The following is a 23,119-nucleotide window of genomic DNA, read 5'->3' as shown; positions in this document are numbered from 1 at the left end:
TGTAAACCATTAGGAACCAACAACATATAGGCTGACCACATGAGTAAAGGAGTCCCATTTTTGGTTCTCTGTGTCAGTAAGTATCAGTGGCATAGCTAGCCCTATGGACGCCCATGGCGGTCTCAGTGTTTGCCGCCCAGCGGCAGCCACAGTGAAGAGATTGGGGGGTGCTGGCAAGTATTTTCTCAGTTTACCACCCCCTCACAGCAAACACATTGAGGAGTGGAGGCTGATACTGCACGAGACGGCAGGTGATAGCAGGGGGAGGCCGCCGCCCCCAATACTCGTGCTGCTCAGAGCATACCCACCACCCCCCCAGTTATGGCACTGGTAAGTATTTTGTAGCTATGCCCCTTATATTTGAGAAGAGAGATGGGTTGCAGGCAAGAGATCAACATCTTTGCCATGTCCAGAAAAGTTGTCATTGCCTTTTACTGCTTCTCACATGACGTAATCCTTGATATGGTTGCAGACTAGGAAGATGAGATGCTTTCATGTATAGCTCACTCTCAGAACCCTGCAGCCAATGTCAAAAGACTGTTGCACTTTTTCTGTCCAATGGGTTTTGTCAGAAGGTCAGTGGGGACATTGTGGGCATTTCACGGGAAAGCCAATCCTGATACTTGAGACAGGTACTGAGATTCAACACCAGTAGAGCGTGCCAGTGTATTGCCATATCACAGTCATAGTGGAAAAGCAATGGTTAGCAAGGGAATTTCGTGCTATTGCTCACTTTCCTTGGAAATACGCATAATGACTGCACCTATGTGGCACTTCAGCCAGCGCTTTATAGGGAACACAATTTCTGCAACAGACATCTCTGCAACTTATTGAAGTGAAAGCTGTTTCCAAGGAAAAGTGCTGCTTCACTGATGCTGGGTGTGATCTTCGCTCGCGTTTCACACCCCCTTAAAAGGAAAAAACCGGGGTATATTAGCAACAAATAGTGATAATTATCGCTAAATATGCTTAGCGCATTTATTTTTTGTCGCTGCCTATCGCCGGATATTATCGCAGACATAACATGCTATTAGCAACGTTTAGCTCCAATGCGATAAAATATCTGGCGGTAGCGGCTCAATGCGAGAATATCACTGGAAATCCAGCGATATTCCCGCATTAACGCCAATAGGGGCTCTATCTGATAATCTACTCCCCATTGACTATACAGGTAAGTCAACTTTTTAGCAGGCGTTAGATTTTAGCGATAATCGCGCTTAGAGCGATTTTTTTTATCGCTTAGCCTGCCTTGCTAATAGGCGATAGCTGTGTTAGCGACTGTTTTCAGTCGCTAACAGTTTGGGTACGCCCACTTTGTATGTCATTAGTGATAAATATCGCTGACATGCAAAGCAGGCCCCAAACCTGTAGCTATCGCCTAAAAGCTGTCGCTAACTGCTGTTAGCGACAGCTTGCTAATCGGGCGATAAAATTATTGCCGCTTTAGCGAGAAAAAGTCCAGCTAAAGTGGCGATATCACCCTTGTTAATATGCCCCACAGTTTTTTTCTAGAGCAAAGTTTTCAGAGTGTAAGTGATGACAGTTTTTTGGGATGATTTTATTTATCATATTGGATTATGTTCCAAATGTAGATACACATGTGAAATGAGAATCATTTACTGTCAGAAGTGAATCCCGATAGCAATCCCATGCTCGTTTGAGGGATCTTTTCACGAGACGATATGGATATCCCCCAGCAATCAACTTAGCTGACTGAGTTTTGGATTGTAATTGCCCGTTTTAGGGTAATTACGCCTATTATGTAAAAATTACCCAAAGGGTAAGTTGTCTCTAAGATTTCTTGGGTGACGGCTGTTATACTTTAATGGTGTGTTCCTTGCTGTGGTTTTAGTGTGGGGACACACATATAAAATACTCGAATAATTTTTTATACTAACATCCCAAAAATTCATCAAATTATTGTTGGAGTCTAAAGTAAACTGTAAATTGCTGTCCTTATTGTTTTTGTGAAAATCTAACAAACCAGTTAACGAACCTCTCCAAAAAAGAATAGCATTGTAAATGTACCAAAGCCATTTTTAATATGGTTTCTGTAAGGATTGGATGTATTATAAGGCTGCATTATAATGCATCAAATCCTGTGTGCACCCATCAGTGCCTCATCACACCAGTCGCCTTCCACTCTGCCCTTTTTCCTACTCAGATGTCGACCCATTTAACCTAGTCCTCAAGCCAACTCCACGATCTGAAACGCAAAGGTAGGTCTTGTACTATTAACCACCCATACAGTATATCTCTCCATGGAGTCTTCTCTTGGTGTTATTGCTGAATTCCAACTGAGCTCTGGTTTAAACACAACTGCCTCTTCTAATTCTACAGTTAACTCTTCTCCTCTTATCTGTTATCTCAAATGCAGATCTCTACATAACTATCAACTTGGCTTTGACCTTGAATAACATGAAAAAGATTTTCAGGTCTAAGATATTAAACTACTAGGCTGTGATCTAATCATATTCTAATGAAAAAAGATCTATTATATCATTGCATGAATAAGAAATTCTTGTCATCATCCCATTAGCAGAAGCACCAGAATAATGGCTGTCTGGTGGGTACTGCCGGGGCTTGCCTTGGGTGTATGTTTGGCATTGCAGCAGCATGCTCACTGTGCATGTCGACTGCATGTCTGTGTAAAAGTAGCCACCAGTCAATCCCACCGTCCACCAAAATAGAAGAAGGCGGAACTGACACAACTGCACTTTGCCACATCAGAAGGACAGGCCAGACAGGCTCAAAAAGAAGACAAACTATAGTCAGGCAAGAAGTATATACAAGGAAACTGTTGGAAAATGGTCTCTCTGAAAGGTCAAACCAAACTTTTTGCCTTCCTCCTTCTCTTTTTCTGAACTTCTTTTTGTTGGCTTTAGGACTCTGGGCACTTTACCAAGACTGACCACTACTAAAGTGCATGTGCTCATTCCTTTAAACATGGTATAATTTGTGTTCACCTGTATGGCATATAAGATTTATTTGTAAGTCTTTTGTAAAGTGGTATGCCACATAACAGGGCCTGTAAATTAAATGCTACCAGTGGGCTGCACCCCACAGAACCCGCGATTGTGCAGCTGTGCACACATCGAGACCCGCCATCATGCCGGCTTTCACTACCTGAGGGAACTTGGAACCCACTCGGGAACCAATTGCGAATTTGACCCCCAGAGTTGCCTTGTCAGGTAATCGGAATCACCGGATCACTCTCCTATCCTCGTACTCTGCTGCCGTAATTACTTCCCTCCTACTCGGCAATTGAGGCTTTCTAACTGTAGGCATACTATCTATGTCCTGATGATGATCCGTGTAATGCTCAAAACACCGTCAACACTTTGAAACACCTTATACACTCTAAACCTGAGTGTACTGAATGTGTAAAGGTGTATATTGTGTTTTGTTGTACTTTGACACTGTGTATTCATTAAGTGGAACAAACCGTTAAGCTTTTGCCTAAAAGTCCCTTGTTTCCTGTTTTGTCCTTACTTGTAAATGTTGTTCATGTGTTAAGTAGGGCACAGGATTGTGTCCTACCTTGTATATTGCTGTGTAATACCTTCTTTATCGTTAAAGAAAGTAAATATTAGACCTCTGTCTGGCTGGACATGTCAATCCAATATAGTACCGACTGAGTCTTTATTCATTGCTCCCTAAATTCCTCCCTCTTCAGGGGCCACTGTTGTCTAAAAGAGTGGGCCTGCAACGCAGATTGTGCCACCATGCACATAATTAGCCTTTCAAACCTTTTTCAGGGCTGAAACTGTAGCGCAGTTTACTGCCACTTCCAGTTGGCATTTAAAACTACTTGCCAAGCTTTAAACTCTCATTTATTACATATAAGCCATCCCATAGGTAGACCCCACGTAGCCATAAGGGCAGGGTGATATGTAAGTGAAAGGTAGGACATGTACTTTATATTTTACATGTCCTGGTAGTGCCAAACAGTTTATTTCATTTTTCACTACAGTGAGGCCTACTCCTCTCATCGTTTAGCATTAGGAGTTCCTTATTACACCTTTGAGCTGTAATTCCTGATCACTGAGGAGTGGTTTTTTCATGTTTCATATGTTTAGAATGGTAATGATACATCCTCCTTATTGGTGAAGTTGGATTTAGCATTATTGTTTTAGAAATGCCACTTTTAGAATGAGGACATTTCTCTGTGCGTATAACAAAGTGTGCCTGACATCCTTCCCCCAATACAGATCTGGGATGGGTGTCAGCTATACTGTATGCATTCCTTCTAGACAGCTGCAACACAGAAAATATAGGTGTGTCTGAGTACCCATCTACATATGTCTGCATGCTGATGTCTTTGCCTGGGCAGTATAGAATGGAGGGGCTAAGAATTTACTTGAATAGGCTGTGCACTGTCCCCACACAAAGGACTGATTGCACCCCCACAGATAGCCTGGCAGACAGGACTGGGTTGAAATGGATACTTATGCACTTCAGGAGCTGCTTTGAAGTCACTCCCCACTTCAACGGCACATTTTGGTATAAGTATTGGGGATCTGACTCTTTGCCTGGACTGACCGTTTTGAGGAACTGCTTCTCTTCTTTGTTGAGCTGCCATGATGCTTGCTGATCTCTGCCCTGCTGAGGACAAAGACTATTGCAAAAAACACAGTTGATGGACAGAATGTAGAACAATGTCATACATTCACCCCAGTACAGAGATCTGGGCCTAAATCCATCGTTTTTTTGCACTCCACACCACCCTGGGTTAGACGCTGGCTATATGCAAATCAGCTCTGACCCTGTGCCTCATGGGAATAGTCCAGTCCGAACTACCAAGCCATGTCTTTCCCAGACCGGAATCAAGCATCCAAGGAAAGGTTTCTGGCTATCAGCCTTCATCAGCCTGGATAGCTTGACTCCAGTGGTGTGGAGAGCCTGGGACTCACGTCTGAGCATACCCAGCCCACTCGGGGTGAAAATTGCAAAAAACACAGTTGATGGACAGAATGTAGAACAATGTCATACATTCACCCCAGTACAGAGATCTGGGCCTAAATCCATAGTTTTTTTGCACTCCACACCACCCTGGGTTAGACACTGGCTATATGCAAATCAGCTCTGACCCTGTGCCTCATGGGAACAGTCCAGTCCGAACTACCAAGCCATGTCTTTCCCAGACCGGAATCAAGCATCCAAGGACCGCTTTCTGGCTATCAGCCTTCATCAGCCTGGATAGCTTGACTCCAGTGGTGTGGAGAGCCTGGGACTCACGTCTGAGCATACCCAGCCCACTCAGGGTGAAAATTGCAAAAAACACAGTTGATGGACAGAATGTAGAACAATGTCATACATTCACCCCAGTACAGAGATCTGGGCCTAAATCCATCGTTTTTTGCACTCCACACCACCCTGGGTTAGACACTGGCTGTATGCAAATCAGCTCTGACCCTGTGCCTCATGGGAACAGTCCAGTCCGAACTACCAAGCCATGTCTTTCCCAGACCGGAATCAAGCATCCAAGGACCGGTTTCTGGCTATCAGCCTTCATCAGCCTGGATAGCTTGACTCCAGTGGTGTGGAGAGCCTGGGACTCACGTCTGAGCATACCCAGCCCACTCGGGGTGAAAATTGCAAAAAACACAGTTGTTGGACAGAATGTAGAACAATGTCATACATTCACCCCAGTACAGAGATCTGGGCCTAAATCCATTGTTTTTTTGCACTCCACACCACCCTGGGTTAGACACTGGCTATATGCAAATCAGCTCTGACCCTGTGCCTCATGGGAACAGTCCAGTCCGAACTACCAAGCCATGTCTTTCCCAGACCGGAATCAAGCATCCAAGGACCGGTTTCTGGCTATCAGCCTTCATCAGCCTGGATAGCTTGACTCCAGTGGTGTGGAGAGCCTGGGACTCACGTCTGAGCATACCCAGCCCACTCGGGGTGAAAATTGCAAAAAACACAGTTGATGGACAGAATGTAGAACAATGTCATACATTCACCCCAGTACAGAGATCTGGGCCTAAATCCATCGTTTTTTTGCACTCCACACCACCCTGTGTTAGACACTGGCTATATGCAAATCAGCTCTGACCCTGTGCCTCATGGGAACAGTCCAGTCCGAACTACCAAGCCATGTCTTTCCCAGACCAGAATCAAGCATCCAAGGACCGGTTTCTGGCTATCAGCCTTCATCAGCCTGGATAGCTTGACTCCAGTGGTGTGGAGAGCCTGGGACTCACGTCTGAGCATACCCAGCCCACTCGGGGTGAAAATTGCAAAAAACACAGTTGATGGACAGAATGTAGAACAATGTCATACATTCAACCCAGTACAGAGATCTGGGCCTAAATCCATCGTTTTTTTTGCGCTCCACACCACCCTGGGTTAGACACTGGCTATATGCAAATCAGCTCTGACCCTGTGCCTCATGGGAACAGTCCAGTCCGAACTACCAAGCCATGTCTTTCCCAGACCGGAATCAAGCATCCAAGGACCGGCTTCTGGCTATCAGCCTTCATCAGCCTGGATAGCTTGACTCCAGTTGTGTGGAGAGCCTGCGACTCACGTCTGAGCATACCCAGCCCACTCTGGGTGAAAATTGCAAAAAACACAGTTGATGGACAGAATGTAGAACAATGTCATACATTCACCCCAGTACAGAGATCTGGGCCTAAATCCATCGTTTTATTGCACTCCACACCACCCTGGGTTAGACACTGGCTATATGCAAATCAGCTCTGACCCTGTGCCTCATGGGAACAGTCCAGTCCGAACTACCAAGCCATGTCTTTCCCAGACCGGAATCAAGCATCCAAGGACCGGTTTCTGGCTATCAGCCTTCATCAGCCTGGATAGCTTGACTCCAGTGGTGTGGAGAGCCTGGGACTCACGTCTGAGCATACCCAGCCCACTCGGGGTGAAAATTGCAAAAAACACAGTTGATGGACAGAATGTAGAACAATGTCATACATTCACCCCAGTACAGAGATCTGGGCCTAAATCCATCGGTTTTTTTGCACTCCACACCACCCTGGGTTAGACACTGGCTATATGCAAATCAGCTCTGACCCTGTGCCTCATGGGAACAGTCCATTCCGAACTACCAAGCCATGTCTTTCCCAGACCGGAATCAAGCATCCAAGGACCGGTTTCTGGCTATCAGCCTTCATCAGCCAGAGATCTGGGCCTAAATCCATCGTTTTTTTGCACTCCACTGGAGTCAAGCTATCCAGGCTGATGATGGCTGATAGCCAGAAACCGGTCCTTGGATGCTTGATTCCGGTCTGGGAAAGACATGGCTTGGTAGTTCGGACTGGACTGTTCCCATGAGGCACAGGGTCAAGGCTGATTTGCATATAGCCATGTCTAACCCAGGGTGGTGTGGAGTGCAAAAAAACGATGGATTTAGGCCCAGATCCTTGTACTGGGGTGAATGTATGACATTGTTCTACATTCTGTCCATCAACTGTGTTTTTTGCAATTTTCACCCCGAGTGGGCTGGGGATGCTCAGACGTGAGTCCCAGGCTCTCCACACCACTGGAGTCAAGCTATCCAGGCTGATGATGGCTGATAGCCAGAAACCGGTCCTTGGATGCTTGATTCCGGTCTGGGAAAGACATGGCTTGGTAGTTCGGACTGGACTGTTCCCATGAGGCACAGGGTCAAGGCTGATTTGCATATAGCCATGTCTAACCCAGGGTGGTGTGGAGTGCAAAAAAACGATGGATTTAGGCCCAGATCCTTGTACTGAGGTGAATGTATGACATTGTTCTACATTCTGTCCATCAACTGTGTTTTTTGCAATTTTCACCCCGAGTGGGCTGGGGATGCTCAGACATGAGTCCCAGGCTCTCCACACCACTGGAGTCAAGCTATCCAGGCTGATGATGGCTGATAGCCAGAAACCGGTCCTTGGATGCTTGATTCCGGACTGGGAAAGACATGGCTTGGTAGTTCGGACTGGACTGTTCCCATGAGGCACAGGGTCAAGGCTGATTTGCATATAGCCATATCTAACCCAGGGTGGTGTGGAGTGCAAAAAAAACGATGGATTTAGGCCCAGATCCTTGTACTGGGGTGAATGTATGACATTGTTCTACATTCTGTCCATCAACTGTGTTTTTTGCAATTTTCACCCCGAGTGGGCTGGGGATGCTCAGACGTGAGTCCCAGGCTCTCCACACCACTGGAGTCAAGCTATCCAGGCTGATGATGGCTGATAGCCAGAAACCGGTCCTTGGATGCTTGATTCCGGTCTGGGAAAGACATGGATTGGTAGTTCGGACTGGACTGTTCCCATGAGGCACAGGGTCAAGGCTGATTTGCATATAGCCATGTCTAACCCAGGGTGGTGTGGAGTGCAAAAAAACGATGGATTTAGGCCCAGATCCTTGTACTGGGGTGAATGTATGACATTGTTCTACATTCTGTCCATCAACTGTGTTTTTTGCAATTTTCACCCCGAGTGGGCTGGGGATGCTCAGACGTGAGTCCCAGGCTCTCCACACCACTGGAGTCAAGCTATCCAGGTTGATGATGGCTGATAGCCAGAAACCGGTCCTTGGATGCTTGATTCCGGTCTGGGAAAGACATGGCTTGGTAGTTCGGACTGGACTGTTCCCATGAGGCACAGGGTCAAGGCTGATTTGCATATAGCCATGTCTAACCCAGGGTGGTGTGGAGTGCAAAAAAACGATGGATTTAGGCCCAGATCCTTGTACTGGGGTGAATGTATGACATTGTTCTACATTCTGTCCATCAACTGTGTTTTTTGCAATTTTCACCCCGAGTGGGCTGGGGATGCTCAGACGTGAGTCCCAGGCTCTCCACACCACTGGAGTCAAGCTATCCAGGCTGATGATGGCTGATAGCCAGAAACCGGTCCTTGGATGCTTGATTCCGGTCTGGGAACGACATGGCTTGGTAGTTCGGACTGGACTGTTCCCATGAGGCACAGGGTCAAGGCTGATTTGCATATAGCCATGTCTAACCCAGGGTGGTGTGGAGTGCAAAAAAACGATGGATTTAGGCCCAGATCCTTGTACTGGGGTGAATGTATGACATTGTTCTACATTCTGTCCATCAACTGTGTTTTTTGCAATTTTCACCCCGAGTGGGCTGGGGATGCTCAGACGTGAGTCCCAGGCTCTCCACACCACTGGAGTCAAGCTATCCAGGCTGATGATGGCTGATAGCCAGAAGCCAGTCCTTGGATGCTTGATTCCGGTCTGGGAAAGACATGGCTTGGTAGTTCGGACGGGACTGTTCCCATGAGGCACAGGGTCAAGGCTGATTTGCATATAGCCATGTCTAACCCAGGGTGGTGTGGAGTGCAAAAAAACGATGGATTTAGGCCCAGATACTTGTACTGGGGTGAATGTATGACATTGTTCTACATTCTGTCCATCAACTGTGTTTTTTGCAATTTTCACCCCAAGTGGGCTGGGGATGCTCAGACGTGAGTCCCAGGCTCTCCACACCACTGGAGTCAAGCTATCCAGGCTGATGATGGCTGATAGCCAGAAACCGGTCCTTGGATGCTTGATTCCGGTCTGGGAAAGACATGGCTTGGTAGTTCGGACTGGACTGTTCCCATGAGGCACAGGGTCAAGGCTGATTTGCATATAGCCATGTCTAACCCAGGGTGGTGTGGAGTGCAAAAAAACGATGGATTTAGGCCCAGATCCTTGTACTGGGGTGAATGTATGACATTGTTCTACATTCTGTCCATCAACTGTGTTTTTTGCAATGTTCACCCCGATTGGGCTGGGGATGCTCAGACGTGAGTCCCAGGCTCTCCACACCACTGGAGTCAAGCTATCCAGGCTGATGATGGCTGATAGCCAGAAACCGGTCCTTGGATGCTTGATTCCGGTCTGGGAAAGACATGGCTTGGTAGTTCGGACTGGACTGTTCCCATGAGGCACAGGGTCAAGGCTGATTTGCATATAGCCATGTCTAACCCAGGGTGGTGTGGAGTGCAAAAAAACGATGGATTTAGGCCCAGATCCTTGTACTGGGGTGAATGTATGACATTGTTCTACATTCTGTCCATCAACTGTGTTTTTTGCAATTGAGGACAAAGACTAGACACATCTCACTGGAACCCAGAGTGCCTCTAAGGGCTAGCTGGCTTGCCTCCTGTTTTGTGGAGTCTCAGGGATACAAAAAGACTTCCTGCAATACTGCTGGCACTGCTGGACTCTGCAATCTATACGTCCTACCCTTGCCTGAGGTGCCCCCTCCAGTCCTGGGCCTCAGAAGTGGGTTATGCAGGTGTTTTGCTACAAACTGATGCATTGTCACCCTTGTGTTCCACAACAGCGGTTATACAGCTGACAAGGCTTGACGACGATGCTCTGCATTGCTCGGCTACACCACATTGACTTCATTTCAACAGAGCTTGACAAAGACGCAGTGACCCGACTGCATGGAAAAGATCAATGCATGGTGCCCTCAGCGTTCACGCTTTTCTCCGTCTAAGGTACTTTTTCAGCGACACCTTTGTGAGTCGTGCAGCCCGCCTGCCCTCCATCACAGTCAGCCTGAACTTCGGATTTACCCGGTCCCTTGCGACCTCAAGTAACCTTCTAGCGCTATTGACTTCAAAGCACTGTTTTTGCATTTATTCTTTAAAATGTCACATCTTGATTTCTACTGATTGGATTTCTGTCATTTCTTCCTTGTTTTACTCATTACATATTTTCTATTTTTTCTAAACCTGTGTGGAGTCTTTTGTTGGTGTTTGCAATGTGTTACTGTATTTGTGTTCCACCAATACTTTACAGATTGCCTCTTAAATTAAGACTGTCTTTTCTGTTCCAAGCCACCAGAGTGTGTGCACAGGTTCATTTAAAGTGTGTATCTAGCTTACCCTGACTACACTGGTGGTTCCTGTCTGTCCTGGGTGCATTCATCGGCCAACCAGGAATCCCATTTTTAACAAAAATCAAATCAACATTGAAAGGAAACATAATTTAAAAAATAAATGGAGGTGCTTATTAACCATGAGTGCAGTTGCTTGTTAGCCATACACAGCTCTAATTTTAATGCAATAAGGTATAGAAAACAAAGACAAGGGTTTCCCTTGATTCAATGAAAGTGCTCTTTAAAACACCTGTTTGCCATTGTATCCATTCAGCTCATGTTACTTTACTGTCATGAAGCTTTGGTGTCTGCTGCTTTCACTGCAACTCCCATTGCTTTTTTATGCTACCCCCATATTTACAAGGCTGTCATTAATACATTAATATGGTGCAGCACTAAAAATCAGACATGGGAAAACCTGGTTTAAAATGGAGCAGCAAGGAGAAATTATTAATCTCTCTCCATTTTTGCTGCTTCTATGTGTGCTGCATTCTGCAGCACACTTAAAAAGAGTACATTGCCATTAGTGATTGTTTATGTGCAGGAAGGTGTCCCTTCTTGCACATAAACAATCATTAAATAATGATAAACCTACACACTGCAATGAGGTGGGCACCGGTCAGGCATGAATTTTTTGGTATACATACTTCTGTTGCACTATCACTTGTCGCCGGTAGGTGGCAGCTATTATCCAAAAACGCGTATTTTTAGTGCATTATATGATATCTGTGCACGTCGTGCCTTGTAAAATTCCAAGTCGCTTGAAAAAAATGTTGTACTAATGAAGACTAAAAAAATATTATCCATAAAATAATGTATACATAGATATTACTGTTTAATAAAGCCAACCTGTCCCACAGCACTGGCACGATGAGAACTAAGGAAACCTTTCCGGTGCTCTGTAGTAAGTTTCCATTATGGTAATATTGCTTTCTAATGAAACTGAGTAGTGCACAACGTCACTTTCTCACACCACGCCGCCAATTATGTTATCGAAACGAGGAGTGAAAGTGTAATCAACACCATAGTTGAAGGAATATTTAACTCCATTGATCATGAAGGCAAACCACGCTCCGGCTGGTAGAAGACGCAGATGCCTGCAGCGGAGTCCGCCACAGTCTCAAGCCATTACGCTTCAACTCTCACCTGATCTCGTTATTATTAGCCCGCTTGGAAAGGTACACCATGCTGGGTACGAGGAGTTCATCTCTTTTATTACAAGAACAGCTGCAATCGCGTTAGTCAGATGGTCGCTCGAATCAAGCCAAAATAGCAACATCCCATTCCTGCATGCGTCATCCATCCTCCATTTCCCTGTCACCGAGCAGTTCCCGGCAGGCTAGGGAGGGAGGCCGTGACATCACAGTTCAGCTTGTCCTTCCCACACAGAGGCCCGGATGCTCGTATCTCCTGCTGCTCTGCTGCTGAAGCCTGCTTAATGATGACTGTAATGCAAGGAGACAGACCTATCATGCCATCGAATATGAAAACACTAATTAGGCCTGTAGCGTTCATTAGGGCAGCAGGTGCAATGACACCTGAATCCACAGATGTGAGTGAACCACTGCACCCCAATTATGATTGCCTTTTAATAGCGCATCCCCACCACCCTCCCACCTCCAATGCTTAAAGGGGTGTGTTTCATGCTTGCTATGATTTAGGTCCATGGAAACTTTTTTTCAACACTGGATAAGATGACCTGCAAAGTTGATTTTTGTTTTATATATTTTTTATATAAATGTCAATGCAGTTGTGCCTGCCTCGTGTAGTTTCTGACGAAAAATTACAAAGGAAGTGATAGAGCGCGCAGGTCACCCGACTATAATTTTATCAATGCTCACTTGGGCCCATAATTCTACTCACCATATTTACTCAATCGGGTAACCTACACTCTACTACCAGTCTATTTAATACTACTGATTCCTATACCATTAACTTACCAATCCTTGTCACTGGTACCTATGACCACAATGGATCAGGGAGTTGGTTGTAAAGATAGGCAAACAGTAAAAATTTACCATAACATTAGCACTCATTTATAATAACCACAGACTCGAAGTTTTGAAAACCTTTATCTAATCTTCATCAAAAGTCATAAGCCAAAAGTTTACAGCAAGCAAGCTATCAATAACCAAAATCATGAAAAGTGTATAACTATGCAAAAGATATATTATGCCAACCATTTAGAATTCTAAAGGGAAGGTGAGAACAAGGAACATGCTGAAATGAATTTATAGAGATCAGGTTTGAAATGATACCTTCTAAAGGATGGGAAAAATAAGGGACATGCTAGAAGTCACAGTTTAATCGCTTTCAAAAGGGTGGGTAAAAAAAGGAACACAACTTGTAATGACGAAATTGAAGTAACCATGTAACTATAGGGAAGGTAAGAAAATGGAACACGCTAACAATTGAGAATAACCACTTTTAGCTTTTCTAAGGGAGGGTAAAGAAAAGGAACATCTATATTTTCAACAACAGTTCTTTATCTTCAATTCTAAAGGATAGGAAAAATATAGGTCATGCTAAAGTAGCAAGAATCACGATTTTATTAATTATCCAAACGAGGGGGAAAGAAAAGGAACATATGCAATTATGACTTTAGCAAGATTCAGGGAGGGGAAGAAAAAGACGCAAATGTACTAGTTGTTTCCCACACAGATTTATATTTACCTAGAACGGTGTGAAGACCAACCCTGGCCACGGGTCTGTTAAGGACAGAAACTCCGAAAGATGCAAACGCCAGTGGGCCAGTAAGTGCAGGTCAGAATCAGGACAGGAAAGCCAGATTTGGATCAGAACCGGACCACCGAAAGTTGAGACCAGCACCCACAGTTCAGTTGCAACGCCTGCGCTACTCCCTCTCTGCAGCTATCAGTCAGAACCCCGATTGGGTTATCGATTTCCCCAGCAAAGTACTTCGCCAGCACTTCAGGTCCCAGAACCCCGATTGGGTCAGTGAGTCTTCTGACAGAGTGCTCCGCAGCACCGCTGTTCTCGATCAGCTATTGAGTGCGTTGGGTCAGTGACAGGTCAGCTATTCGGACAAGTCGGACAATTTCTCTAGCTAAACCTATGCTAGTTATACTCTTTTCCAGGTCAGTGTACCACCCCCCAAATGTTGCAAGTGTAAGAATCCCCAATTTCGATTGGACAAAGGAAAAGGACAGGTCATCACACCACATAATATTTTAGAATTTCGCCGTCTCCTATTCAAATTAATGTTCCCGCCCATCGAATTCAGGTTCTCATGATGTCTTCATTTCATATAACAATGAACAGTCTATTGGCAAATACATTGTATTTCTTTAGAGTTCATTAGGGCAGTTTCTCAGGAGCATCTTCTCAGTCAGTCAGCTCCTTGGCTGGATTTCAAAGGTCACTGTTGTGGAGACTCGCGGATCTCGCGCAGACGCAGTTTCAAGCAAGATGGAGTGCAGCAGGGGATAATAGGCCATGTTTTGAAGTGTAACATAAAATGGAAAAGAAACAGTTTTAGAACACAGAATAAATGAATACACTGTATACCATGAATCTCTACTCTATACCCATTACTTTATAATGAACTATAGCATTAGGATTAAGCACAACGAACAGCTTAGCAAAATCAGCAGTGCAAGCTTCTCGCATGTGAGAACACAAAGCAGCCATCTTAATTCTAATGCGCAAATGCGAACAGCTTCCCTCCAAAGCTGCGAGTACGTCAAGTCACGTGGGTATGACAGACGCATGCGCAGTACAAATTCCCGCGTAGCAGCAGCCATTTTATTTGCAAGCGTATTAGGATTAGAAACACATAAGCAAGCTTCACTCGAACACCCGATATCAATGTAAAGGTGCAAAATTTAAAAGACAAACATGTTGGTAAATTTGTTAACGTTATTCGAGGTTCATGAATACAAGCAAGTCGCTTTATGTGTGAATCCTTGCTCCATCAGAAGAAAGGTCTATTGTCCCACCAAACCCAAGTGGCCAAAGGGCAGTAAGCTGCTTGCTGCTATAGAAATCAAGAAGCATATTTATTATCTACAATACTCCAACTTTGTAGTCCTTGGGGATTTTAATGTCCACATGGATGATCCTAACTGCAGATCACCTGCTCAATTTAGAGAGGCTGTGTGTGACTTCACCCTTCCTCAATTGGTCACGGGTGCCACCCGAAATGGTGGTCACACCCTGGATCTGATATTTTCTAAGGTCCCTTCCTCAAAGTCAGTGCCTTTCAGATCACTTCCTAATGCCCTTCCAGGTATCAGTGCACTCAGCCCGATCGGGTTCCACAAAACCCTGGAAGAACTCAGACCCTGGCGCAACTTCCCTAAATCCAGCCTTCTACATACGCAATCTCAGATAGAGTTGACTATCTCGAAGGAATGGAATTAGCAATCTATTCCTTCAACTCTATACCACTAGGCTTTGAAACTCTAGCTTCCGCCAGTAAGCGCACCACACCCCCGGCTAACTGGTACTCACTGAGCCTTCAGGCAGAAAAACTCAAATTCAAACAACTGGAAAGGCAGTGGAGTAGACACTATGACACTGAGGACACGTGGGCTTATTGCAATGCCCTCAAACAGTTCCTGAGAAATATATAATAAAAGTGAAAATCACTTTCCTTTTCTTTGCCAATTGCTGCCCATGGGCGTCCACAGATATTTTTCCAGGGGGGGGGCATAATGTTAACGTCATCGCCGTCCTCCGACATGTGTGCCAGGTGGGGTACAAGTTAACACTGGGGCGCAGGAGGAGCCATGGGGGCAGGAAGCAGGCCGCACCATAGGGTTTTTGTGCCACAGCCATCTCTTTCTTTTGTGGCACCCCAAAATCTATACCTGCCCTGGTCCCTAAAATCACCCCCTAGCACTCCAAAGCCCAAACCCTCCCTGAACCCTAAAATTACGCCCCTGGCATCCCAAAACCCATACCTCCCCTGAACCGTCAAATTGTCCCTCTGGCACCCCAAAACCCATACCCGCCCTGAACCTTAAAATTTCGCTCCTTGCACCCCAAAACCCGTACCCGCCCTGAACCCTAAAATTACCCACCTGGCACCCCAAAACACATACCCACCCTGAACCCTAAAATCATCCCCCTGCCACCCCAATCCCAACCCACCGTGAACCATAAAATGACTCCCTGGCACCCTTAAACCCACAACCACCCTGAACCCTAGAGTTATCCCCTGGCACCCCAAAAGCTGAACACTACATTCTGATTGTGTATCGCACCATCTCCCTGCTCAGGAGGATCTGCTGGTCCGGTTCTGCTCACCCTTCACTGGAGCTGTCCTTATCTGCCCTTATCTGCCTGCCCTGTCCCTCTTCCGAACCCACCGAGCCTGCCTCCATGCACACTGCCTGGACCTACTCTGTCTGGCTTGGTTCTTTCTACTTTAGACCCGCTGTCTTCACTGGATGCTTTTAAAATCATAATTAAGTTGTACACACGACGCCCCCAGGAAGCCAACACCGCCCTGGAGCCGGCCCTGGCGGGGGGGGCAAGGATGGGCGCTCCAGGGGGGGCAAGTGCCCCTCCTTGCCCCCCCGCGGATGCCCATGTTGCTGCCTCTGACAACACCCTCAGACCGGTTTTCAAAATTGTCAAAACCTTTCGACAGCCTGTAAACAAAATGTGACTGTTTCCGAGTCACTGGTAGAGTGCCTTTCCCTATTCTTCCAAACTAAGTAGAACAAATTGAATCAAAGTTTAACCCGTTACATGTATCGGACAACCCCCGGCCATCCGATGTCACAGTTGGCGTGTGCGGAGGATGGCCGGGGGCCGTCTGAAACATGCCCACTCATTATTATGCCCACACCGCCGCAGAATTCTCGCCATGGTCAAAGGGTTAAAATGCAGTCCGACCCCTCCATCTCGAGCTTACCGCCACTTCCTCTTCAGATAAGACGGTGGCACGACTCGACTCGTTCAAACTAATTCCAGTAATTGACTTGGAGCATATAATCCATCAGATAAAATTCAGCTTGCCACTTGACTATTGTCCCCCCTTTCTTGTTCGCCAATGTGCAGCACAAACAAACTACGGACAGAATGCTGAGCAAATTAAATATTCACCCCAAGTCAAGGGATCTGAGTGGAATCCATCGTTCTTTTGCTCACCATGCCACCCCAGTTTGGACCCAGCCTTATTCAAATAAGTCTTGACCCTACACCTCATGTCAACAGTCCAGCCCGAACTGCCAAGCTAGGTCCTACCTGGACTGTAAACAAGCATTCTGTGACCAGTTTCATCAGCAATGGTAGCTTGAATACAGTGGCGCAGTGAGCAAGGGACCCACCTATGTGCATACACATCACACAGAAAAATTCTGCACACACAAATGACGGACAGCTTATTGAACAAATCAAACATTCACCCCCAGTCAATAGATCCGGGTTAAACCCATTGTTCTTTTGTTCATCATGAGACCCCAGTTTAGACTAAGCCATATGCAAATCAGTCTTGAACCTGCTCCTCATGGGAACAGTGCAGCCGAATGCCAAGCCAGGCCCTACTTGGACCAGAAACGAGCCTCGTGAGACCAGTTATGGGGTATCACCCTTTGAAATCCAGTTACGGTGTTTTTCACAAAAGTAAATGTTGGACTTGGCCCTTTTCCCCAAATTTTTTCACCTTTCGTCCCCCTAATTTAGGATGTCTCCCCCATGGTAAAGGTTACTGTATAGGCCATGTGTGGTCTGAGACGCCATGTTAATGTGATAATGTGATGCAATGGTGTGCACTTATTTCCCCCCCCATTGTGTAAAATGTATCCTGATGGAATGCTGTATTCAAAATGGATGCCATGGCTGTGCGTTGTGCCACCTGACTGCAGTTGGTTAGCGGTTTAGTTGTTAGGTACCCAGCCACCCCAGTATTTGGAGGGAAAGTCTGGCACCCAGGGTGCTCTACTCCTCCCCCTGAGCCAGTTTAAACCAGTTCCCCAGAGAATTCCAGAGCTGCTGGCACTGTCTGGAAGGTGGGGTGAGGGGAATATAAATGAGGGGGATGTGCCACCATGTGCTGAGACAGAGCAGGGACAGGAACGTGAGGGTACCTGCTGTCAGGGGATACCGCCACTTGGGCCTGTGTGCTGGACCCTGTACCCATCTAGAACCCCCCCTACTGTCCCCAGGGCTAGCAGAAGCCCCACTTCAGGAGTTCAGGCTCCTGTTCAGGAGGAGGGCCATGCTGCAGTGGAGGATGGTATCAGCCTACCGCCCTGTTTTGATGAAGCCCCCACTGACTGTTGACCTGGCCCAGTAGTGCCTGCTGCTCTGTCCCCTGGCCCCCTGAAGAAGGAGGGCCCTCCTAGGTCGGAAGCTGCCAGGACCCTGCGCCACACAAGCGCTGCACCCAGAAGCGCCTGGAAGGGAAGGAGCTCCTTGGACTGGACCCACACCACCCAGGAGGTGAGAAGAGTTACCCTGGGGCTTGTTGCTGGGACTGTGCGCCCCCTTGCGCTGTGTGCCTGGAAGCGCTGGCCTGCAGGAGACTGCCTTGTGTCCCCAGAGCGCCGTGCCAAGACTGCCCTGCTGTGTGTGGTGAAGCGATGTTGCCCCCTTCATAGCGCTGTGTCTGCTGAGCGCTGTGGGGCCAGGAAGAACTGTGGGTTTAAGAGGGATCCTACCCCTCATTGCTGCCACGAGGGAGGTGCCTGCCCGGAAACCCTGCTTGATGAACAATTTATAAGCGGGTGCTTACCCCGCGTGTGTCCTGCCCAGGATCACCGCCACCGCCAGGGGTTGCTGGGAGAGAGTGAAGAAACGGGTGCCTACCCCTTGTAATGGCGGCGCTTGTGTGCTGAGTGAAGAAAGAGGGAGCCCACTCCTCATCGCCGCCTGAACTCACCACTGCGGCCCGGGGTGCTGGCGTTGTCCTGCGCCACCTGGGGGCATTGGAGCCCTGCCCCGCTGTTGCCATCACCGTTGCAGCGGCCCCCGGAGCCAGGGGAGGGCCGCCGCGGAACTGGAGAAAGGCCGCATCATCGGCCAGGTCGGGGGCCCTGCGCAACCTCATTGGTCCTGGAGGCCATGCCCACCTGAAGCCGCCACCCGTGTCATGTGGCTGGGGCACCGGTGACATCACCGGTCGCGCCCCAGCCACCGCGCACTGATTGGCAGCCCGGCCAGGCAGCAGTAAGACGACCGAGGCAGGAGCCTACCCCGCCGGTCAGGAGGACGTCGGCAGCCGGAAGAGGCCGACGTAAGCCCCGGGGTTCCCGGAGGGAACCCGGGCGAAGCTTAAGGCGGTGCGGGGCTCCCGTAGCATGGAGGGAGCCCCGGGTTGCAGAGGGAGGCCAGGCGGGAGTCTACCCCGCTCTGGCCAAGCCGCCGCCTCCGACCACTCGCGGAGGCCACTTTGAAGTCCCGGGACCCGTGAGGCAGAGGGGTCCAGGTGAAGCCGATGAGGAAGTGCTAGGAAGAACCTGCGGGGCCCCCGTGAGGAGGGGAGAGCCCCGCAGCACCAGCGCCTGTCTGAAGAAAAAGGAGGGATGCCTCGAGGCACATTGCTGGTGCCTGCCCCCCCTCTACTGCATTGGAGTCGGAAGGCCCGGGACAGTCCATAACGCCAGCGAGGGGGGCTCCCAGGAGAGGGAGAGCCCCCACCAGCCCTAGCCTGCCAAGAGCCCGAGGGAGCATCAAGGCTGCCAGAAGAGTCCCGGTGAGTGGGGCTCAGCTAAGTGGGTTGGGGGTGTATCGGGCATACTGTCGGTGCCCATCCCCCGGTGCCAGCATTTTGTGGTGAACTGCTGTCCCCAGGAACAGTGTTGTTCTTCAGGTGCCCCGCCGGTCAGCGGGCACCTGCAACATTGGGCCAAGGGGAGCCAGGAGCTCCTGTGGACATGGCCAGGGTGGAGGCCAATTATCCCCAGGACGGAGACTCATAGGTTCGGGCCTCTGGTGGTTCAGAGTCCCGGTTTGTACCTGCAGGTATGAGTATGCCTGAGCCAGGCCAGGTAACCTACGTGTCACAGGAGTGGTTTACCTATGCGTCCCCAAGGAAAAGTTGCCAGATGGCGTGTTAGGCTCTGATGCTCAGGTTGATGCCCCGTGTCAAATGTGATTATGCCTGCCTAGGCCAGATGTTAGTATTGCGAGCTTATTATTCCGTTTTTGCAGGAGGTGCTAATACAAGTCAGGCTGTGTTTGTGTCTAATGTTTTATTTCACGCTTACAGCCTACTGCTAAGGTGATGCCAAGGATTAATGCCTGTGTTTGCCTTGCAATACTGACCTTGTGTTACATGCCAATTGATAACGCTCTTTTTATTTCAGCCTGGAAACTAATGGACTCACCTTTTTCTTGCTTTGCCCATTTTCCCTGTAAATAATCCCCCTGGTATCCATTGCCCTGGCGCCCGTTGGTGCCCTATTGTGATTACTGTGCTTTACTGTGTTTTACCTTTGCAGGTTGGACCTAATACAAAAGTTATTATTTTTCCAACCAGAAGCGGTGTTGTGTCTCTTTTGTGGTGTGCCTGTGGGTACTGCGTGGATGCTTCACACATGTCCTCAGGAGTTTGGCCTGCCCGCCCTGCTCCATCCTACCCCCCATAGAATTGGCTACCCCATTTCTAACAGTAAATTTATTGGCAGCAGCACAGTACAGAATAAATGCTCACAGCCAGTACTGCAGAATATCTTCCAGTACAGCGATATTCCACAACATTACTACTGTATCACTGGAAGCAAACCAATATAGAAAATTAGCACATGTGAACAATATAACACATTTCCTTCCTTAACAAAATTAACAAGACTACAAAACAAAATTTCTTATTCATTGTACCTTACTGGCAGGCACCTGATCCTGTTACTCTCTTTCCCTCTTGGTGCCACAGATTGTGTGGGCACCTACTCTCAAATCCTTCTGTTGGAAAATATTGTGGATTATAACGATGGATGCCAGTTTGTATGTCATTGGTGGAGTAGTGAGTCAGAGAAGTGGGAAAGACAAATGATGTGTGGCATTTGCATCCTTGAAAATGTGAAACATCACCCTTTGAAATATGTATGCCGCAGAGGCTAAATCAAAGGGCATCCTTTTAAATTGAAACAAACCTTGAGGCCGTCTGCTAATGGGAAATTTGGGCTACATAAGATTAAGCAAATATACCAGACATTGATGACCCACACACGACAATGCTAGATAAGACACGACGTGCGTGGCAAGCTGATATTCCTGACCTAACAGACGACGACTGGGCCGAGGCCATTGCCAGCCCCCGGGGTGCTGCAGTGTCTACACAGTACCGCCTGATACAGTTCAAGTATCTCCACCGCTCATACTACACACAGGTCAGACTTTGTCAGATTGGGATTATCCAGTTCCCTACATGTTTACGGCACGGGAGGGAGGATGGGACTTTCTTACATACAGTTTGGAGCTGCACAGCATTGCAGCCCTTTTGGCGTAGAATTCTGTCCTGCCTAAACAAGGTATTATCATGGGATCTTCGGTTTGATCCACAGCTTTTCCTCTTACACAATACGGACTACATGGGGGAAATAAATATAAGCAACATTTATTTGTTTTTAGCCCTCACTATCGCCAGGCGCGATATTGCCCAAATGTGTAAAGGGACCTCAACCCCGACTATAGGTAAATGGAAAACTGAACTTGACAGATGCATGGAGGAGGAAATCGCTGTATTTTTGGCCTGTGGCTGCCCCCAAAAAAGTAGGAAAATCTGGACCCAATGGGTGACGTATCGTGGAATAGATCTTCCCCCCTACCATCCACAGACCCCTGATAGGCGACTCCCCTATCCCAATATCCATTGATCGGACCATTCCATATTGTATAATAATCGGCCATTCTACCAATGTATCATGTGCACATATATCGAGATATAGTACAATCTGCATTTTGTTTAAGTTATGTAACCTGCTTGATTGCAGCCCCTGAAAAACAAAAAACAAAAAAAAATGTTGGAACTCCTCCTATATTTTCTCTCTTACAGGTCTTTGTAGGGCTGCAGCCCAAATTTCAATGGAATAACCGAATAAAATGTGTTGTTAATAAAAAAACAAAGCTTGGGATGTCTTAAATGCAGTGAATTTCCTTAACTCCTTAGTATGTTCAATCTGGTGGTAAATTGGACGGAGATCCAATGTAGATAAAACTCCCTCCAGCATACAGACCACCTTATTGATGTTTGGCAGAGGATGGCAATACACCACCAAATTGGCATTCAAAGCTCTCAAATCCACACATAATCTGAGACTTTTATCTGGTTTGCGAGCCAAAAAAATGGGAGAAACCCACTCTGATGACTTCACATGCTCAATGACGCCTTCCTCAACACACCATTCCAGCATGTTTTTACCTCCTCCCTCACATTCACTGGCACTCCTTATAGCCTCTGCTTCACCGGAACAGCACCATATTTCACCTTGATCTTACGGCGAAGCCTCAACAACCTTCCCTAACTCTCAGTAAACACACTTCATACTTGCCTGTGCTATCAGACACAATCAACACAGATTCTTTAGTTCTAGCTGAGCTCTAGCTCTAATTGAGGACGATTTCTTACCTAGTCTGGTCTCTCCAACCCAGTATATTGTCCCCTTTGAACCCCACATACAATTTAATCTGAACCCTCCTGCTTTTAAATTAATTCCTCACATCCTCATAACCCTCAATATCAATTGCAGACCCATCAAAAACAATTAATCAATGATGTGAGGTTTCTTGAGACCATCCAACTGTACTAAATACCAAAACCATTATACACAATACTCCTTAGTGACAATAGTCCATGGTGATCCAGAATCAGCCATCAATTTGGGTTCAACATTTAATATGTATACCACACACCAGGGAAGATCCATCATAGCCTCCTCTTCCATAGCTGTACCAAAACCCTTGATAGATAGTTGTGAGAGGCTGGCTCAGTATATGATGTACACTTATGTAAGTAGACACCTTGCACTGATCCAGACAACCTTTATGGTGAATTTAGTTGTCTTAGACAACCTTAGAAAGCTCTCTAAGTGGTAGCTGTGGAAAGCAGCCTTCAGGCTTAGTCCAGAAGGAGTGTAAAGCAGCTTGTTTTACCAGAACAAAATCTTATAGGTATAGATCAAGTGAAAAATAACCACAAAGTGTATTTATAAAAATATGTATTTATTATAAGAATCTCACTAACACATACAGATATCTCTTAACTGGAGATATACACAATGCACATGATACTTTGCAGTAGAAATAGGTAGGTAGTACATGATACACAGTGGTCCCCAGGGGGAAACCAAACCATATACTAAAATAGTG

This window comes from Lissotriton helveticus, unplaced genomic scaffold (assembly GCF_964261635.1).
Source record: "Lissotriton helveticus unplaced genomic scaffold, aLisHel1.1 SCAFFOLD_537, whole genome shotgun sequence".
Lineage (NCBI taxonomy): Eukaryota > Metazoa > Chordata > Amphibia > Caudata > Salamandridae > Lissotriton > Lissotriton helveticus.
The sequence above is the reverse complement of the archived record's forward strand: the minus strand, read 5'-3'. Positions refer to the sequence as shown.